This window comes from Anabas testudineus, chromosome 14, assembly GCF_900324465.2.
Source record: "Anabas testudineus chromosome 14, fAnaTes1.2, whole genome shotgun sequence".
Classification (NCBI taxonomy): domain Eukaryota; kingdom Metazoa; phylum Chordata; class Actinopteri; order Anabantiformes; family Anabantidae; genus Anabas; species Anabas testudineus.
The window spans coordinates 9,436,089-9,458,266 of record NC_046623.1 but is presented as its reverse complement, the minus strand read 5'-3'; the positions used below and the strand labels follow the sequence as shown (position 1 = coordinate 9,458,266).

At 39.9% G+C, this 22,178-nt stretch overlaps 1 protein-coding gene across 3 annotated transcripts in view; it reads right to left on the bottom strand.

Annotated features, from left to right (window-relative positions):
• Positions 1–13,953, bottom strand: part of nrxn2a (neurexin 2a) — a 98,881-nt gene extending 84,928 nt beyond the window's left edge. For all 3 annotated transcript variants that reach the window (XM_033326347.1, XM_026369843.2, XM_026369842.2), the window contains exon 1: positions 13,862–13,953. The gene's annotated coding sequence lies outside the window, so the exon portion shown is untranslated. The remainder of the gene's footprint in view (positions 1–13,861) is intronic.
• Between the last annotated feature and the right edge of the window lie 8,225 nt (positions 13,954–22,178).

Below are 22,178 nucleotides of genomic sequence, written 5' to 3'. Positions count from 1 at the left end.
TAAGATAGATCTGACTGATGCTTTTACGCCAACGCCACGATCAAGTATCTAAGCAATTTGCTTACATGTGAGCTGAGTCATCAACTATCTCAGTTGGAGCTCACAGTTTCTGGCTTCAATATGTCTTCACTTTGTGCTGCACTTTACCTACTTGTGCCTCCCACAACACCTTATCCACTCATCACACCAGGTCACACAGCCAGCAGAAGTTTTCATATGACTGATAATTTGTCTATTAGTGCAGATAATGAGGAGGAATCCAGTGGCTAGAAGAAGTATGTGAATTTGGAATTTCATTGTTTTCTGCATTAATTTGTCAAAAAATGTTGACATCTGATCTTTTATGAAAAACCACTGTCTGCCATGTCTCACCAAAAGGAACTTTCAGAGGTTCTACAGTTAAGAATTGATGATATACATAAAGGTGGAAAATGTTACAAAGTGATGTCGAAGACAATCTACAAATGGAGACACTTATGGACTACTCTGGCTACTCTACAAAGAAGTGGGCGGCCATTCAAAATCATCCCAAGAGCACAACAAACACTCATCAATGAGGTGAAGAAACAACCAGGAGTGACAGCCAAAGATTTGAAGGCATCATTGGAACTGGCTAACATCTGTGTTTATGAGTCTACTGTAGGAAAAACATTGAACAAGCAGGGTGTCTATGGCAGGACAGCACAAGGGAAGCTGCTGCTTACTAAAAAGAACATTGCTGCACACCTGACATTTGCCAAAGAGCACATTGACACTCCACAGCAGTATTGGAAAAATATTTTGTGGACTGATGAAAGTATATTGAACAATTTGGACAGAACACACAACACCACATTTGGCATACTAGAATAATGTTTTCATCATGAATCAATTTCATCCCAACAATGAAGTATGAGGAAACATCATGATTTGGGCCTGCTTTGCTGCATCAGGGCCTGGACAGCTAGCAGTGATTGGGGGGAAGATGAATGAAGTGTATCAAAAAAGTCTTCAGAATAATGTGAGAATGAAACTCTGTTGAAACTGGACAATGACCCAAAACACACAACAAAATAGATAAAAAAAAAACAGTCAGAATCAAGACCTCAGCGCAAAAGAAATGCTATGAAACAACCTGAATAGGACGACACACATGAGACGTCCAAAGAATATGACAGACAGAGCTACAGCAGTTTTGCAGGAGGAACAGGTTAAATTTCCTCGTGAACGATGTGCAGGTCTGATCCACAGCTACAGGAAGCGCCTGGTTGAGGTTACTGCTGCCAACATACTTTTTCTTGCCACTGTATAGCAGCCTTGTAGAGCCAAAAATTGTTTTGGAACACCAGATTGATTTGAACAAAGGTACTGGCAGTATAGATTCATATTTTTAAAGCAGCTCGTCATCATACGTTTGATCCCTTTGGGATTTGGACAGTGATTTGGACACATCAGCTTGGGCTTTAGAAACAGTGTTTGGTATTTTAATGTGTTTTGACATGTTCTAGACAAAATGATTAATCAAGAAAATTACATAATTAATGGATGAATATAGCAATTAGACAGTAAAAATATAATAATTTCATTATTGCTAATTGATGATGTTGATACACAATAGCATAAACTGCACATATAATGAAAATGCAAAAGTAACTGCCAGCAACATAAATACAGCAACACAACAATGTTTTTCATGCATATTCAAAACTCTTTTTAACATATACTAGCTCAAGGAGGTTCTGGTCAGAAAAAAAAAAAGTTTTAATTTAAGCATGAATTGTGCTGCATTGAAACTAGTGTATATAAATAGCTTTTGCATGCAAATATAAGGGAGCAAAAGGTAGTGGGGGGTTGTCACTCAGGCACTGATACCGCCTGGGGACGTACAGCACAGTTACAAGGACAGCACCCGCCCTCCACCCTGCAGCACCCAGGACAAAACCACAGAAGGCTGCTCAGCTGTGTGGGATCACTCTAACAAGCTGCTGCCTCAGTCTGGCCCAGCTGAAGCTTCTTACACTGTTTACTAGGCGCCTATAAAAGCGGCCTCAGTGAGCCGTTGTTACTGGGTTTTCGGTTGGAATAAATTCTGTGTGTGTAGCCGAGCCAGCCACTCCTTTGTGAATCTGTACCAGCCCAGAAAAAGAGTTTTCTTTAACTTAAAATGGAGTTGTGAGACAATTAACCTCTTATTTACATTCAATAATTTAGATGAAATAAACATTATGAAAGGTGGAGTAGATCATACGGCTGAAAGCTATTTAAATGGACTAGAATTAACCTATCTTGACAGGACTATACTGATGGTTGCTGTAAAGAGGAAGAAATCATTAATGTGAACTGTATCTAAAAACTGAGATTTTGCATCTTAAAGCTGTTAACAACACTATGATAAAGTGCCTTTATATGTTCCCACTTAGGGCTGCATGATTTGGTGAAAAGGCCATTTTGGGATTATTGGGGACAATATTGTAATATTGTGATATACAATATCAATAAAAAAAAATTATAAGTCTATGTGCATGCTTTTAAATGGCCATGTGTAACATGTAACATATAAACAAGCATAAAACATACAATAAACTGTACTTCAATTTTCAGCAGCTTCACATGTCGACACGCTGGACTATTACAAAGTGGGACCGAACATTTAAATTAACTTACATTAACAAAGTGTACAGGCTGATTAATCGTGATTAGATTAATCATGCAGCACTATAGACTCCACATGTTGAAGCTGGTTCCTGTATAAGGTCATTACAAATTCTAACTTGTTTTGTGTTGTCTATGCTGAATATTAATTTCCAAAATCATTAAATGTGAATACTTCAGAACAGAAGCCGGATTCTTTCTCTTGCTTTACTCATCTCTCTTATTGGTAATCCTACATGGAGGTAACATCAGGTAGAAAGGAGGAGAAGAGAGAATGTGGTGAGAGAAATGGAGACCATGTGGGACAGTTTATTTGTTGTCACAAACAGACATCTGCTATGAGTGAAAGTCTGTGCCAAAAATATACCACTGCCATCACAGGTTTTGTGCAGTGCTCAAAGATGAGAAGAACACACGATGCAAAACCTCCTTAATAAATGAAAAGTCAATAACAATTTCAGTACACTTCAACATAAACGAGACATAGCATATATCAAGTGCTGCAAAGGACCAGTGCTTGTTTGTTGTTGAGCTTTTCCTTAATCATGGAGTTTAGACTGGTAATGTGATAGAAAGACTAAGTAAAGACTAAGTTCAGGAATCATCAGTGTGATTAAAATTCTTCCTGAGGGGAACACAAATGTCTATGCCTATATGTATAATGTAATATTTCAGTCTGGACCAAAGTGGTGGTCTAACCAATCGATGGATACAGAGCATGCTGCGCGGCTAAAAATAAGCTACTACAATTCTTTAATATATTTTTAATTAGAGCCACTTTAATTAGTTTAATATTATGCAATTTATTGCAGCTCTTCATATGAAAGCAGCATAAATGGCTCATGAATTTCAATTTTCTACATTAAAGTTCACCTCAAACCAGCCTTTTTTAATGGTGAATTCATTTCAAAGGTCTTTTCAAAGTAGCCTGTAATATTTGTTTCCAACAGTCAGTCTAGGTTATTTTTGATTTGTGCCAAGGAGTAATTTGGCGAGGATGCTGCTTGTTTATCCATTTCTCCTCTCTCACATCTACAAGCTTGTAGATGTGAAAAGTTATTCTATAGTTCATAATGTATTCGTATGATCATAATGTATGTTTGTTCCAAATGTAGTTTATATTCTAAACAGTGTAGAATATAGAACAGCATCAACTACATGATTTATACTCTGTTTCAGCACAGATTCACACTGTTTCTTTTAAATTTTAGTTTTATTTTGTGGTTTTCATGAGAAGACATCTTTGTCTATCATCTTTACCACATTGTTAACCCTTAACGGTGGAAGCTTTGCCTTTAGACAGGAACAGGTTATCTATTTTCTTCCTACTTCCAGTCTTTATGCTAAGAGAAGGTAAATGTTTCTCAGTGGCATCATTAAGAGTGTCCTCTTCTGCCCATCTATCTACCAGAATGCTAATAAGAAAACATATATTGGATGGTCATACAGCCATACGAGGGAGCTAATTAAATACAAACATCAGCAATGCCAGCTTTTAATTTGGTATAATCCAATCATTAGCCCTGGTGATCCAGTTTTCCTCTCAGCAGTGTTTGAGTGAAACACTAAGGTGATGTGCTTCCTCTTCACATGTGTCACCGTGCCTTTTGTCTCGTAGCTTCTGTCGTGTGCTGTGGTTGACTCAGTGAACACTACCCCCTTTACACCTCACATGTAGGAGAGCATGATTATTTGGTAGAAGCTGTAATTGGAACGTACTGATGTTATTTCTCGCTTCCTGTGGGCATCCGAGTTGCAATTCCAGGCTCCTAGTAGCGAGATCCATATTTTCCACAGCGAATGACAGTGTCCCGGCTTCAAATGTATGTCATGTCGCAAACAACACTTTCTTGTTTTCTCTCTGCTTTATGAATCTTACATTTTATTCCTCCTACATTTTCCTCTGTCTTTTTTTAGAGGCAACATCATTGGAATAACTCAATCTTTTATGATGGACATGCACTCATCTATAGTGGCTGCAGTGAGACTTGAAACTTTAATTACTCATACATGACATGATTTATTATTTAATATTAGCTTAAATTGTATCTTCTTGCTGGGTAATGTCAGAAAAATGACTGAGCAGTGGTTTCATCAGTGCTGAGGTGTTGAGTAGTGTCAATATTATGACAATTAAGTATAGTATATTGTAACAGCAGATCTTTGCAGCTGGCCATTGCTGTTATTTAAAAGAAAGTGAAATTGATGCTTCATTAGTGAGCTTTCTGCATCTATTATAATAAATAACTACACTAAAAATCTATCGTATCGACAGCATGGACTAATATTTTATAATATGCCAAGATTTTTAAGGCTTTGCTATTTATACTATAACACTATTTGTACTTTATACTATTGGAGTTACCTCAGGCCTCAAGCGCAGGCAAATTTTACCTTGTTGCTGTTGCACTAAGCTGATTTAGTTCCATATTTATCCTGTAGATATGAATAGTATCAGTCTTTCTAAAAATCAAAATCTGTCCCAGCTGTAAATGTTTGTGTTTAAGTGTGACATTCTTTGCGTGTTATGTGCACAGATGTTTGCGACTTTGTGGAAGGCCTTTTACTTCAGCTGCAAGCTTAGGAGATATGACCTCATCAACATCTGCATCAGCTGCATCAGCATCCCTGCCATCAGGCATATACTGTACATAGTCTTCGTCATCAACACAGCCATCATTATCCTCATCTTCATAATCCACTTGATCCTCTTCTTGACCGTTAACTCATATCTCTCATCAGCTGTTATCCTGATGATTTATACAGTGTGTTGCATAATCAACTGCACAGCGAGATGCATAACCCTTTCCAATATCTGTAGTGCTGAAAATGAGATATATGCACCAGCAGTATCCTCACACTGTATGCGGCACAGTAATATCAAGTGATATGAATATAGTTATTTCAAAATATGGACATAATCAGTAATAGTGAAAAAAATAACCATCGTGTTAAAACCTTTTTGGAACATTTGTTATCATGGTCATGCTGTTGGTGTGTGCACGCGTGTGTGTGCCTGTTATTTTTCTTTACAAACTGACAATTTGTCTTGTTTGCAGAGCTCATACAGGTACAGGTACACAGAAAGGTGCTGTTCTTTCTACACCTATTGATTTAGGCATGATAAATATGAGCTCCTATCTTGCTGTGGCTCGAACTGTACTCAGGAAGAACCAATTTAAATGGTCTATCTACATTCTGGAACAATATGCAGGCCATACAGTGACTACACATCAGAGCAAGACACAACAGAACAAGAGTAACCATTTTACACACCACCACAGTGGCACAGGGCACTGTAACAGCTGACATTTTCTCAAACCAGCAAGCCAGGTAATGAGGTAGCTAACTACATTATACTAGCTACAAGCATAAACATGGAACCGTGCACAGTACACTCATTAAGTAAATGTAAATGGACTGTAGGCGTAAGAAAGGATAAAATGCATGCACATCGGCTTGCTACATAGCTATAAGTGTAATGCCATTTGAAATGCTTTCCACAGAGATGCAATTTGGTTGGATTCCCAAAAACAAAATATGTACTTTACGTGACAGCATGCAAAATAAACCTGCTACAAACACTTTCTCAATTCAGCAGGATCAGAGCATCACCCTTATCACGCTCAGAGGTGGAGACAGGGATGTGGCAATCAGGGACTCAATTGAGGCACACAGCTCCCAAGCATCATTTGGCAGTCAACATTTAATGTATTCACTCCAACTTCGGAGGTAAAACTGAGAAATCAGATTACACCGACACCATGATCATCGTTGAACAGAACTATTTGTCTTTGCTGTATTTTTGAAAAGACTGACATTCTCCGCTTGCCACCCACTACCCTGTTTCAGCACATAATGACGTGAGTGATGTGTGTACGGGCAGGAGATAGCATGCAGTGCCATTTAGTCAGATGCTGCCAATCTCATACAGGTACGCCAAAGTAGGAACGAGTAGGAAAATCTTTCTCCCTCTTAAATGCATTTGCTATTCTGATAATACAGTGTAATCGCTCACTGTGCCAATTGTTTATGAAAATGCTGCCTAAGTGGGTGTCCAAGACCAAAAACCACCCCTGCACTAAAACAACGAAGAGGATGATAAAATCTAGCAATTTTAAGCAACAGATCTGTGAATTTAAACCAAGGTTTAAAGCACGAAACTCCAATTGAACAACTTTTATAGTTATTAGAGTGAAAACTAAAGAAAATGAAAGACAAGCAATACAAATACATACCCACATCTATATGAGGCCAATGCAGAGTCTTGTTAAGTGACATTTTGCTGTGGCAAAAGTTAGACCAAGTTCAGTTTTTGCTGGATGACTCAGTGTTTTTCTGTCAGATTCCTGTCGTGGCACCCCTGCTGTGCTGCCAGACTGGCCTCCTTCAAATGAATGAGAGGCCTGAGATTTTTCACGCAGAGCTAAAGTCGGTCTGATGTTGATGCTCATGATTGGTCCTCTTTGTGAGACTGGTGTACTAACAAAAAAGGTTTCGCTGGTCACTTCCAGACATTCATTTTCTTCCCTTATATTACACACTGGACGTCTACAGCCACTCAGCCACATGTGGCTGTAATGCTCGTTCTCCACCAGAATACAAAACTGTTGGATGGACAACTGTTCTATTCTTAGCTCGTACTTCTAGTGGAGCCAAAAAAGTTTGCCCTGAAGGTGGCACCAGAAGAAAGGCCAAGTTTTAAATCAAAATGGTTTGTATGATGGCCAATGTGGGACATCTCTGGGGGGGGGGGGGCACATGTGTGCACCAAATTCCACGGCAACTTGACAAATTGTAAGGGACCTAACAATGATTTAATGTGCTATTTACTGTCTCATTAATTGTTGTGTGTGAAATGAATTCCTACCATCATTTCTATCATTAAATATTAAAGAATTAATTATATTCTTGTTTCAGTTATTACAAGGATGCTTACCCTTTCATTTAACTTGTGGCAGACGTTACGACGCCAAACAAACAAACAAAGAGAAAAAAAACCCTGCTCAAACCTGCTCCAGCTCACATACAGTAATATGAGATATCATCTCACTGAGAGAACCACGAAACATCTAAAAGATGAACCGAAGCTACAGTAAAACTTGTTGTTTCGTCTTCTTCTTTTTTTGTTCTTTTATTCCAACTGTCAAAACATACGCTGATCCAAAGGAGTGCCCTTTTGGTGCGATGAAACATCATCCATTTGCACATGTTTCAGACTGCCTCTCCAGGACTCTGAATATGCAAATACTCTAGAACGTAGCCATCATGAAAGCCACCCAAGTGATTTTTACAATAAATGACAGTTTCATCCCCTTCAACTCTCAAGGAAGACTTAAATTGCTGCTGAGATTTCGTCCTCTAGTAGAACATTATGTATCAATGTGTCTTATATAAATTAGCTCCTCATAAAGACACTTAATAAAATATATGCACAAAAATTAAATGAGACAACTAGTCCCTCCTGCGCTTCAGTGACATTACCAGGAGCCATCATTCAGCACTGCACTTGCTCATACAGCATGCCCATTTATACAGTATAGTACTAATGATGGAAATGTTTGCCCTTGAAATCTCAGTTAATAAGCAGCTATGCTATGACATTGATGATTAGATCATCCAGTGCTGTCACATCTCATCCTGAGGAGAATGCCACCAGACAAAACGGAGAGTGGGAGCAAGCAAGCGTCCTACTCTCTGATTCTTTTCACACATGTACTCTGACACGCATACACACACACACACAAACACACACATTTTTTTCCTCTTCGGCAGAGACGCAACACAGCAGCCTAGGTTAATCTTGGGTAACAGCTTCTTGGCCTGGATCAGAAAGCTCAACTAAGACCCAATGAATGCTGACACTGATACAGCACAGTCTCCTCACACAGGTAGGACACATGAGACAAACGCCTTTAAAGATGAAGCAGCCTCAGGCAAGGATAAGATTGATTTTGCATTGCAGCATTAGATGAGATTTCCGATGCATACTATAACGAATTAGCATGAATCTGTTCCCCACGAGAGATGCCTGCAGACACAGAGTGAATTGAAATAAATGACTATCCCAGTGTTTACCCCAGCATCCCCCATCTGAAGGAAGCTCGACCATCTAAGTGTGACAGGCCCGGTTCAGGCACAGCAGAGATCACCATGATGGATGGACAGCCAGGCAGCTGCTAAAAATCTTGTGATATACAACCAGACCAATACGCCTCTCACTGATCAATTGCATCCACGTAAATCTGCTCCCGTGCTAATGTGACATGATAAGGTAGGAGAAAAGAAAGCTCGCAGCACTCTGCTATTTTAACCTCAACTCTCGACAATCAAATTTAGAATGACTGACCAGGTTTTCCACTATTATTTTTCCCCATACACGACCCAGCTTTCACTGAGATCTCTCACATGCGAACCATGCGGAACCCTGTGAATATCACCTCAAAAAGATGAATGCTAGTGCCGGTGAGAGTAATGCCGTAATGAAAGAGAAAGATTTATTGAGTGATCTGCAACTAAGACAGCGTTAGGCCTCAGTAGCCCCATCAGAAGCCTCTGGCAACAGATGTGATGCAAGTTCAATCAAAGCGTTTCAACTGGTCAAACTGTAGCCTTTTTTTAATATTATTATTATTATTTCTAAGGTAGCAACTGCTGAGGGGATGTAGATTAACAGTTGGCCAAGTTGAATGTCTGACCTTCTTCATTTCACTGGCGTTTTATATGAAGAAATGTCTTTAATGTAGTGTAAAGGAAGCTAAATGTGTTTCTATCATGAATAGTGCAGTATTGATCCAGTCCGCTGTTAAACGTCTTTTGTTCACATTTTATTTTACTAAAGCATCATTTGCTTTTAAAGATGGCAAAACCAAATATTAAATCTGAAAAACCCCAAATATCACAGTATCACTGCCTTAATTTTGAGGAGGTCTTTCACAGTCAATTAAGCTTCCCAATTTCGGCCACTTAACCGTAGTTCAGCTTTCAGGAGAACATACAAAATGCGCATTATGAGACAAAATTCTGCTTGTATTGTAGCAGAGCCTGTAGTGAAGTGAAATTATTCCAAATAGTACAGTAGCTAAAGTATCCACAGTGTATGCTATTGTTTACCACCTCTGGATTTCCCCCATCAGGACTGTGCATTAGATTTTGGGCCTTGTTTCATTGTCGTCTTCCGAACACTGTAACTGCATAATGTATATCCTGACATGGTGATATTGTGTTTTATATCTCTAAGGACACTGATTATGCTGCCTGGGCACATTTTGGTTAACAGTGCAGCTTCAGCTTCCTTTTCTAAACCTGTCACGCAGTAACAACGATGGATGAGCTGAAGCACATTTAAATGTAATGCAACACTGAGTGTGCAAAAGACACCTGAATGGTGCAGAAAAGACAAACTTGCTTACTTTAACTGCAGGTTTGCGTATTTCAGGTATAATATTTATTGTTCATTATAAAATGACCTTTACCAAGTCTGTATGCTATTCACTATTCTGCATGCTTCAGAACTGTGCATTATAAAACTCTGTGATTAAACACTTACATTATTTCATTTCTGTTTTGTTTTTTTTGTTATTAATGGCATACAGCAGAAAAGCCTCTTCACCAAGATCAGAGGCTGATTGGCAACTCTGGTGTCAACCTTAGAAAACCATTAGATATAAAAGATCTCTGCTGTGGGAGAAAATACTTGTTACTGCTCTATCGAAATGAGCTTTTATCTGTAGTAACACTGTCATTTGCTGTTTCTGAGTCGCCATATGTGAGTCGGGGCCCATCCTTACCCTCAAACAACATAGAGGACATTTTGTGGAGTAAGGCTGTATTGTTTATTAATACTGCCCAGCAAAAATCCTAATTTAAGTAATACACAAGAAACTTCTTTCGTTCTCTGTATTGTCTCAAGCTAAAAGTTAAATAAGGTACATTTTTGTCATGCACATATTTAATGAATCACAGCTGAGCTTTTCAAAAAACATTTTTGTCACCATGTCTCCCAGTATGACAGGCTCCAATGTACCAACATTTACTGAATCCTGAGTGGCATTCTGCTTACAGAAAATTATAGACCACCTTCCATTCCATGCCACCTACTGTACCACCTGCAGTGAAAATGAATGGCAATTTCACTGACTATTATTTCACAGGCATATAACAATATCAATCAAGCTTTCCAAATCAATTTCCACTGTACATGCAGATTTTTCATCTAGATATTTTAGTGTCCATTTCTGGACGCTAGACTGTTTTACAACCTTCAAGCTACTCTTTAAAAACAAGTGGCACAATGACCCAGATTATAATTTAACCAACAATGCACTGCTGGTGTCACTGTGACAGCTTCCAGCTCTGCCTCTTGCACAGTTTGCAGGATTTTAATTATCTAAGTATTTGATTTTAGTGGTTTGAGCTAAGTTCATAAGAAACAATGCACAAACAATTAAATAAGTTAAACTCGCCAAAGGTGTAGAGAGACAAAGATCTCAATGGTGACCTTTTTTTTTTGTCTTCACCATCCAGGGACATAATCCCTGTTTGGCTGTGCAGCTGGCATGCAACTGAGTCACGCGTCAGCCCTGATTAGAAGCAGCAGTGGTCCGCAGGCCCCATTCCTCTGAAAGAGCCAGGAGTGGAAAAGGCCAGGGCCACCACTTTCAGTCTGTGGATATGACCTTGATGGGGTATGATAGAGAGGAAGCGACACGATTCGCAATGCCACACAATATCTGTAACCTTCCACTTCCCCAGTACGCATACTGAAGCTATTGAGCTATGACACATACACACACAAACCATGTCAACTCTGCCCTGTCGTTATTTCAAGCAGTCTCCTCCTTTATGTCATCCAATCATCCATCTCTGTTTGTATACTGGCTGGTGCTTTGTGTAAGATATCTTACTTCCAAATATTTGTTCCTTTTCATACTCAGCAGTCGTGTGCTCATGTAAAATGTGTTGCTTTCAGTGTTAGTGGCTTATAGAAGTTCAAATATTAACCTGAATGTACAGTACAATGCATCTTAATTCTGTTAAAGGCTACACAATTATAAATAATCTTATTCTCACCATTTTTCCTACTAGTATTATGTCTGTTGTTTAGCAGCAGCGACACAATCTTCATTTTTAAATTGCTAATTCTCCCCCAAATCAAATCTCATTGGAGCAGCAGTGGAGACAGACGTCTTGTGAGTCAGATCATAGCAACACAAGCGTGGTAAAGATGGCAAGGAAGCCACCAAAAATACAGAGTGGTGAGTAAAATCTTGGCAATCATATCCTGTGTCAACATACAGCTGAAATGAAGAAATAAAAATAAAGATGTAAATTGTAGCGAGAAAACAAAAAAGCTAAGACGGTGACACACCCTGCTGTTGTACTGCTGCCTAAAAATATCAGCACAACAACATATGCACAAAAAAGCCATGCTCAGCATTGCATAAGATGATTGTTTGTTTTGGGAACACTGCAAACCATGACTTCTTTATTTTGTTGTCAACGTGGCTCTCATTTAGGGAAGCAAGAGGCTTACTTACTAAGGAATGCTGGAGCACTTAAATAAGTAAACAGCAGGGATTTAAGAGTGCATCCAAACAGTTAATGTTAATGAGAAAACGTGCAACAGATCGGAGACACGCCACTTAAGTGCTATCCACAGGTGAGGTGCTGGAGGACGGTGTGCAACAGTAGCTAAGCAGAGGTGATCATCTAATTCAGGTGAAAAGGAAACCTGAGATAGTAGTGTTGTTGCCTCTTGTGTAAATAGATAGACTTCACCTTCCTCACTCAGGGAACTCAGCGACAAAACATGTTGCGTTACTGTTGGAGTTGAATTTGCAAAGCAAATAGGTTCACAGGACACACAGGAAGGGCAGCAGTATGTACGCAACGTGGACAGGGGTGTAGCTCAGACTCTCCGGCACCTCCTTTCTTTCATGACAAATTATTGTGGGGACTATCAGGCGGTGGGCCTCTAGAGTCACTGTCAATTCAACCGACAGCACCGAAGATGCTCAAAAAAACAAAAACAAAAAACAGAACAAGCACGTCCCCGAGCGAAATAATAACACTAAAAATTCCACAATACACAACTTTCTGCAATCCACGAACAATAGCCAGTGATTAAGTAGCCTAAACTGCCTTTTCCTGCTCATTTCCATTCACCCACTTGTATATTAGCGTGCAGGACTGGCTGCCATTTGTGCCTTTCTATAAAAACATCTTGTATTTTGGAGCGTTAATGTGAACCACGCCACCTCCTCGGTGGTCAACCCTGCTGAACTGGTGCCATATAAGCTGCTGTATGGCGGCGGCAGCAGCTTCCTATGGAGGGGGGGGGGGGGTGCTGAGCTGAAGGTTTTAAGAAACATTATCTCATCACACAGGTAAGAAACCTTTTCCTCTCCAGCTGTCCTCTGATTTTCAAACATAACATGGAGAGCTGATGGCGAACCTGCCTTTTTGTTGCTGATGCTGTGACTGCTCCTTGACTCATCTACTCTTTCCCTTGTCTGTCTCCTTCCTATCTTTAAACTGGCCAGTCCTTTGGCACTGAACATGAAATCCCTTTCAATAATAAATAGGCTACCTCGAGCATCTCAGAGGCAAGGGCCCTGAATGCTGCATGACTCAAAGACCACCTCAAGTTCACTTTTATCTATTTAAAAAATTCATATGTAGTCAACCCGGGCATGTGGGATCTGGTGAAATCAAACAATAGGTTGTGCAGCTGGTGTCTGCATGTCTGCATATCTGCCGGGGCTGCAGTCTTTATTGAAAAGGAAAAAGCCACCACTGTACGTGCTGTAGCCAAACCACAGGGCATGTCTTCCGGCACGCAATTAGGCGACCTCATCCGCAACCGTGTTGAATTTGGAAAGCATTTACCTCTCCACCACCCACCTCAAGTGACTGTAAACACTGAGCACAAAGGAGGCTTTTTTGAAATTTCATTATCTCTGGGTATATTAAGTGGAAATCTCTCTCCCCCCACCCTCCAAAAAACAGACCTCCCTAAGTGAAGTGCCAATAATTGGTGAGCGGCAGCCTAACATCCCCGATTTGAAATCCAAACAATCCCGGACCGCTGACATTGAAAAGCACACTCACATACGCACAGATAAAGCCACCGGGCTTATCTTGTAGCTTTCTGCTGCAGCACGCTTTAAAGCTAATTACCACCGTCCATAAGGTCGTCTCTGTGTAGGAGGTGTGCAGTGTCATTTACCTGTGCATCATCCAGCGATCCGACACATGGATGGAGCGATGGTTTGATTATTCCAGCCCGGCAACACATAAACACAAAAGGGAAAGGGTGGGAGAAAAAAAAACACCCTAAATTGAACAGAGATGAATGCGGCAGATGAATTTGCGACCTCTGTCTTCAGGAAGGATAGTCTTCTTATCTTTAGATGTTGCTGTGTCGAGGCAGGGAAGCCCAAAGCTCCTCCGTACAGACAAAGATGCTCTCTCTCCTCCGCCGCACCGAGAGCAGCAGCAGCAGCAGCAGCAGCAGCAGCAGCGGAGCCGTCATCCCCCCGACACTTGATGGTAATAGTTTGGTAGGTAGCATATATGGGTTGAGGGCGCGGTCAGCTGCTGTTGACCAATCCTGCTCCCCATCAAACTAACAGCAGCGTTGCCATGGAGGATGAAACAGCGTTCAACCACAGGTCCGTAACCTGGAGTGGTCGAGCTGTTCCCATCATCAAGTATCATATTAGAAAAAACAACAACAACAACAACATCTCAACATAGGAGTGGCATCTTATTTAAAAGCAGCAGGCGGGTGACCCAGTGGGAAGACACATTGTCCCCCCCCCCCCCCCCCCACACACACACACACATACACAGTCATCAACCCCACCCTGCCCATCCCTTCATGCTGCCGAAGTGTCCTCCAGCAAGGCACATGGCACAATCTGACCAGCTGCTGAGATGCTGTAAGAAAAACTTCCCATGTTTCTGAAGACATCATTTGTCTATGAGTCATATGTGCCCCCCCCCCGCCCCCCGAAGTCTGACTGTACAGAGAAAATGCCATTAAAGAACATTTTAATCTGTTTCCATGTTGTTGATCTGTTTTTAACATTTTATTTAATTAGTTTTGGATTTCTTGTTGAATTTTACAAAACGTGGTAATATAAAACAGGAAATGTGAAAATTTAGCCATAACAAAAAATGAGGTGCAGCCCTCACGTGTTGTTTTCACAATGTCTGCCTAAACTCTTAATTATAACACAAGGCAGGTAACTTTGTCTTATTTACATAAAAGCATGCGAAAATGAGTAATGTAACAAATCAACGGACGAAAAAACAAAACAAAACAAAAAAATAAAAACAAGAAATGAATAAAAATGTGTTAAAACAAGACAGTTCTATATGAAAATGCAGGAATTAAGACGAGAGCGTTTAGGATGTAGCCTGGAGCTTGAGAACATACATTTAACTTAGTCACGCTAGAGTCAATTTTCTGGATTATTTAGGTACGTGTGTATTTTAGTAATTAAGACTGCTACAAAAGTCAGATGGTCAGAGATGTTCCAGAAACACTGCAAATAGATTACATTTAACGTACTATACCAGGCATTAAAGTGTTGATGAGTTGGTTCTGCTGCAAAATCATATTAGAATATCTAGTTCATTAGTGACACACGACCCATCAACTGTACCAAACCCTAAATGCCTGTTAAGGTGAGTTGCTTTTGGTCTAAGGTTTCCTTGCAGGAGAGACAAAATCAAAGCATTCTTGAATCTGCGGATGACGTATGAATAATGAATGTGTTCTGAAATGTTTTCGCTCGCCTACAGTTCAGCCTGAGCGAGCAAATGGGGTTGAATACTTTTACATCTACATGTCAAAATCATCACTTGCTAAAAATCTAAACTATACACATATTTATAATTTAACACCTATGGGAGTAATGTGCATTCATCCCAACATGACTGAAAAGACAACCTTGTGGGGGTTTTTCTATAAGTGTAGCACGTCGAACCAGAAGAACAGTAACAGCATCGGACAGTAAATGTGTGTGTAATACATTGTTAGAGATTTTTATTAACTTAAGCTAATGTCTATCAACAATCATCACACATAAAACATGCAGTGGACATAAATGCATCAGATACACTGAGCAAACACCTTTCCCCCAAGCAAAATGGTTCAATGGATGCCAAAGTTCTGCCGTTCCTCCACTTTGGACTATTACTGTTGAACTGGTAATGGATTGTCGTGTTGTACGGATATCCATGGCCTCCCAGAGGATAAAACTCACATTTTAAAGTGAGCTGCTGAACAGTAACTTCCACACATCACCATGTTAACACTGCCATTATAAGGCTTTTGGGATGCAGGATGCACAGAGCTGCTAAAATGTTGCTGTATGACGTGAGGCAAATATATAAATATATATATATATATATGGTGTGTTTTTAAACACAATCTGCCAAGCAGAACTATTGTGCAATGAAGCATCAACAAGTGTAAAGAGAATACAGAACAGAGAAGTGTGTTTTACTTGAATGCACTAAATCAGGGGTATTCAACTAAAATTTAAAGAGGTCCGGTTACGCAATATTTTTGGAAGCAAAGGTCCAGAAGATTATAATGTTTAACTATATACTGTGATATATTATTAAGTAGCCTGCGTGTAATCAATACTTGACTGTCAAATCAAATTAATTCAGTACAATTCAAAAACCTTTTGACGAATTTATTGTTATGTAACATCAAACTGAGCATGTGGCTCAAGATCCTGGTGGACTGGTCAAACTGGGCTCTGAGACTAGCAACTTTCTGTGATCCCACTTCAGATTTGAGTGGGTATGTGTGTTCAAAACCTTTGTGTTTTGTCTCATAATGTCGTTTGACATTGGCACTTTTAATAAGAGCCACAGTTTTTGAACATATCAGACACACTGGTTTACTGTTCCCAGTGGGTAATATGAACAGAAAGGAGTCTGTCTATTGTGGATTAAAAACTCTTTACTGTCCACTTTTTTCTTTTTGGACATTTTTATATTTACCTCTTCCTTTCTCAGTCTCACTGTCCTTTTATCAACTTTCTCCTCTGTCGTCTGTATCTCTCTCCTCTCTGTCGTCTGTATTTCTCCTCTCTGTCGTCTATATTTCTCCTCTCTGTCGTCTATATTTCTCCTCTCTGTCGTCTGTATCTCTCCTCTCTGTCGTCTGTATCTCTCCTCTCTGTCGTCTGTCTCTCTCCTCTCTGTCGTCTGTCTCTCTCCCTCTCTCCTCTCTGTCGTCTGTATCTCTCTCCTCTCTGTCGTCTGTATCTCTCTCCTCTCTGTCGTCTGTCTCTCTCCTCTCTGTCGTCTGTCTCTCTCCTCTCTGTCGTCTGGATCTCTCCTCTCTGTCTCTTTCTTTATTAATTTTTTTCCAACCTTGAACTTCCTCTCATTTACTGTTGAGTCGCTAATTTTACTGCCTACGATCCACAGAATCGATTGGCTAAGTGAAGTCACGTGGGATCGCTTAACTCGCATTCAATTTGCCAATGCTTTCTCGCGTCCACTAATTAACTACCGTAACGATCGCAATAGCTGCGCCTATTTAAAATTAACGTGTCCCGCTAGATTTGGAATCAAAACGTTCGGTTTGGTCTGTAGCTCCGGGTCCGTATTGGACAGCTTCTGGGTCCGGATCCGGACCGCGGTCCGCCTGTTAGTGACCCCTGCACTAAATCATAATTAGGTTTCATGACCCAGCTGTTATCTTCCTGTCCCTGCATTTGGGACACATTAATAATACTCTGACCACAAGCTTTTATTGTTAACATCTGTGGTGTGTCTGCACTTACAACACCTTACCAAACAGACGTGTGTGCACGTGTGTGTGTGTGTGCGTGTCTTAGTGACCCTTCCAAGGCAATTATTGATTTTTGTTCTAGTCTGAGGTTCAGCAAAGCTACGTGGCCTCGGCGAGAAAATTGCTGTTCTTGTCTGTTGTGCAGACGGATACACATCCACAACTGCAATAAAATACAGAGCAACTTCTGGATTATGAGAAACCCCTCAGGACTCAAATAAAGCCTGCGCATTATTGAATCTGCTTTCTGAGATTCAGCAGCAAACTTCAAGTTAGTCTTTTCGGATCTCAAGAACACTTCAGATACACATACTGACAACATTCCTGTGGCCGGTGGAGCTCTCTTCATACAATGCAAGCAATTTGCTCAGTACGATTAAGTGACACTCAAAAGATACAGGTAAAATACACACATCATAAGTGCAGTGCAAGTAAACGCATAAAAGCTCAAGCCTGTTAATGATCTGACATGCTTGAAATATCAATGAATGATCAGTTATTTAGCTTAATGTTGTCTCTATTGTGATAATCCTACCTACCTTGTGGTGGAGTAAGTCAAACACTGTACAGCTTATATTCGCATTGACTCCTCTATATTGTATTGGAAATACAGTATGACGATTTGCAACCATATAACTTCATAGTATAAAAAATAAAAATGGGCCTGCAGACATCTTGACATCTCACAGGTGTAAATAATAATACGAGTTCTTATTAGCTGCTTCACAGTCAAGCTGCTGGTTTTGTGAATGCTGGTTCACTGTCACATTGTCACGGCTTACTGGGACATTTGTGAGTCGTTCATGTTATTAGTAACACCTGTGCTTTTCCTGCAGTGACAAGACAAAAAAATCTGCAGTAAAAAATGTCTATTGGCCAGAGCAGAACTGCTCTATTAGCAGATTTTAGAACAATTTAATTTAATAATATCCTCAATCCCAATGTTTTGCATCTGTGTGTTACACAAAGTTTATTAGTGAGGCTCACCCATGCAGGTGTTTGCAATCATTTAGTCTCATTGGATCATTTCTCAAATATAAAGGTGTATGATATTCTGCCTTAACGTGTGCAACAGGAAAGTGAGGAAAGCATAGTATGTACACACCCACACAGGTCTCAGATAAAAAATAAAGTTTTTTGTACTTTTTTTGTACAAAATGTGCATGACGACTCTCTGGTTGTCGTGTTATTTAATCAATTACAAATTAGTTTCAAGTTAAGTGAATAAGGGGGAATTACAAGAGAGACACTAAAACTGAATGGAATAAATTGAAGCGGTCGAGGCCAGGAGATCCTACATTTTAGTGCCTACTGTGGATTAAGCTAAAAAACAAAACAAAACAAAAGGATACACTTCCCATAGAATTCAAAACTGCTTTTCATTTCACATCTTTTATACATCTTTTACTAGAAAGCTCCCTGACAGCCACATGAGACATTAGTCATCTGTTTTCACAGGCTGATTAGTACTCCTTGTGATGAGTCAACCAAAATTCATGTGTAAAATTGGTGGAGTGCCCCTTTATTAGTTAATGGCTCTCTTATCGTGGTAATTAGTTAATGTGTTTAATTAGCTGATGATGTTCACCCCTCACAGGTGCAGTAGCTAGTACTGTGTGTTCCCACCAGTCTGTTGTTATTGAAACCCAAACCTGGTGGTTACAGCTACAGCTTCACCACCAGGTGACAGTATTCTGCCTGTGCTGGCCTCATGTGAACCAGCTCACAGACTTCAATGCAATTCTTTACACCATTAGAGATAAAATTGCATTGACACACATACAGCACTAAAACTCGTCTCTCTGAAACCATTGCAGTGAAGCTGGAGATGCATTATGCTTATAAAAATGAACAGGCTCAGATGTTGGTTTGGCAGCATATACATATATTTAACTAATTAAATTCAGTTCATTTGAATGAAATTACAAGATTGCAGATTGCAGAAATGACTGCGTGCCAGCTAGTGGATGTAATACTTAACGTCCATAACTTTTGGTGGTGAGATGTAAATAAAGAAGCTCATTATCTTCAGGCAAACAGTTTTTCCACCAACAGACTGTGCAACAATGTGCATGTCTGGGAATGAACGTGTGAATGAGGCAAGAGAGTGAAGAGAAAGGAGAATTAGAGCCAGATCAACTTGAGCTTTTGAAATTGTCTGGCTGCTTAGCTGCCGCGCACTATACAGCATGTGTGGGCAGCAGCAGACTGTTTTTGTTGAATGTAGACAAGTGAAACCTATCAAAACACAAAAGAGACATTTTAACTGGCACTTAGTGTTAAATATACTACATTCAGTCTGGTGTAAACTGTGAATTGAATTGAATTGCATTGTGGCCTTCTTAAACATGAACTGCAAGTTCTCCCTTTATATTAGTTTGTCAGTGTATTGAACTAATGAAACGTCAGTGAGTTCACATCCCCACTTTTTTGTACGACACGTCTCATTTCTATTTTCTTCAAGCTCTGCTTCTTCTGGAATCATTCCTATCACTCCTGAATCCTGCTGTGCGTTCACCTGCAAAGGCCCGAATTAACCAACTAATAAACACCAACAAAAAAACATGAAGAAAGAAAAAAAAAAATGAGCAGAGAAACAATTTTAATGGTTATGAAAAGGATTCAGAACGTTTTCAGAGACGCACACGACTGGGTGAAGGGTCGTTTTGTTGTTGAAAGTCAGTCTCCCGTTTTGTTGTTTAGTGCCAAAATTTAAACCATCAAACTCTCAACAGCAGCGATCTTAATAGCTAAAAATCCCTGCTATGAAACTGTCTAATATCAGCATGAATGATCTGTCTCTCTCAGTTTTCCCTCTGCTGCACCTGCACACTGAAAGTAAGTCACTTATTTCTTCCTATCTGTCTTTGCTTGCCAACTTTTTGTAGTCTCATAGAGAAGGAGTGCGATAAAACAGCGTGAACGTTACTGGTGCGGCTCGCGGCCTCATTTGCTCTTATCAGGCTCTGTCTATCAGTTGTCTCTGCATCCTTTTTAATATCTGCAACACATCACCTTATAACCGTGGTTACTGTTGGCCCATTATTCAAATCGGAGCTGCCTGACTTGTTGTTGTTCCTTAGGGATTAAAATAGAGTGAAAAATTAAAGACACTAAACCTTTATGTGTATTTCCTGATTATATGTGGAGACCTACAAGTGGACAGATGCTGTAGATAAATAAAACAACCTGGTCACGTTGTGCTGGCACATGGAACTGGTCTCTTTGGCTTGACTGCTTGTTTTATCATTGTTGAAAATTTGCCATAACAATGAGAATAATGTTTCTTTTTTTTTTTTACTTTCCATTAGGCAGTGCATCCATTCACTGGGATCTTGAAATGCCTGATGTAGCATTTGACAGAACAGCCAGTAGACATGTAAGAACATAATTTGCTCATCATAATGGACAAATCAGGGGCACGCCAGCTTCAATCTCTGTCATCTGTTGTGTGATGGTTCCTCTGTTCTGGGGGTCTTTTGGCACATAGGGACAATAAAAGGAACATAAAAGGAAATGGCTTCTCCAACACTTATAGCATGGAGATAAGTTGTAAATTCTTCAAAATGAAGCGGTGCTATAAGGAACTGCCAGCTCCCACCACCTCCTGTAATATGATTTCTATTTAGCTGTTGTTCTACTGTTTTTTTCACAGCAGGATGCTTTGTATTTATTTTTTGTAGCTTGTCCAATCGTGCAGCGGAGTAGGAAATGATTAGAAAGACATGACAATTTGACTCGCAATACTTTTACTGTCAACATCAATTCAAAGTGCAGTGCAATCCAACCAGTACATCTTGACACTTGAGTACCAAGCACTCTTTCATCCAGCTTTTAACCAATATCAGCGTAAATGCAGAACTCCCTCTTTTTAACAAGAATAATGATAACCAAGCAGTGCGGCATCGCTCTGAGAGCAACTTAGTAAGCACTGACATCTTCCTGATGCCATAGTCCGACTCACAGTAATATACTGGTGTTGTCTGCCGGCTCTTACTGACATTAACAAGATATGCCTTTCAAATATCATGGCCTTTGGGACTGGGTCAGAGTTACTATTTATAGAAGGTCAAGACTTGATGATAGTTTGGCGAGCTGGAGCGATAACTGAAAATAGAGCGGGTTTTAGTAGCTCTGCTGCAGCTGATTTTGTGTCTGTTATTGTCCCAGGTTCTTGAGGAGAACTCTTGAACAGGTTGCTGTCTGGATGGTTTCCATCTGTGTCCAGTAACACTACTTCCATCAGTCGTGAAGTTATACAGTAGGATAGTAAAACATTATAATACCACTGTTTACGTTTCAACGCAGGCCAAGGTGCTGACGACACCTGATCCAGTATCTGCACTGTGCATTGCCAGACGCACAACACACCCAGTAACTGCCTGCTCATCAAGAAACTTTTAAATACAGTGTCACCCTACAATAATGAAATCAGTAGACTTGAAGTGATTTTTAGCTGTAACAAAACACAATTAAAAAAAAAAAATCCAATATATCACCATCTGCTGACTGAGGTCCTCTTGCCAACTCTGGGGAAAGAAATACGTCAGCTACTGTCTCTGCCAGATATTATCATAATGCATTTCTCCTACAACATCACAATACATTACACAGGGGTTTGGTGTCACTACACTGAGTCATGTAACAGATATAACTAGACAAAGATAATTTTGTGACTTTATCATGACACTATCACTTGAATGATAATAACGCACAGTTC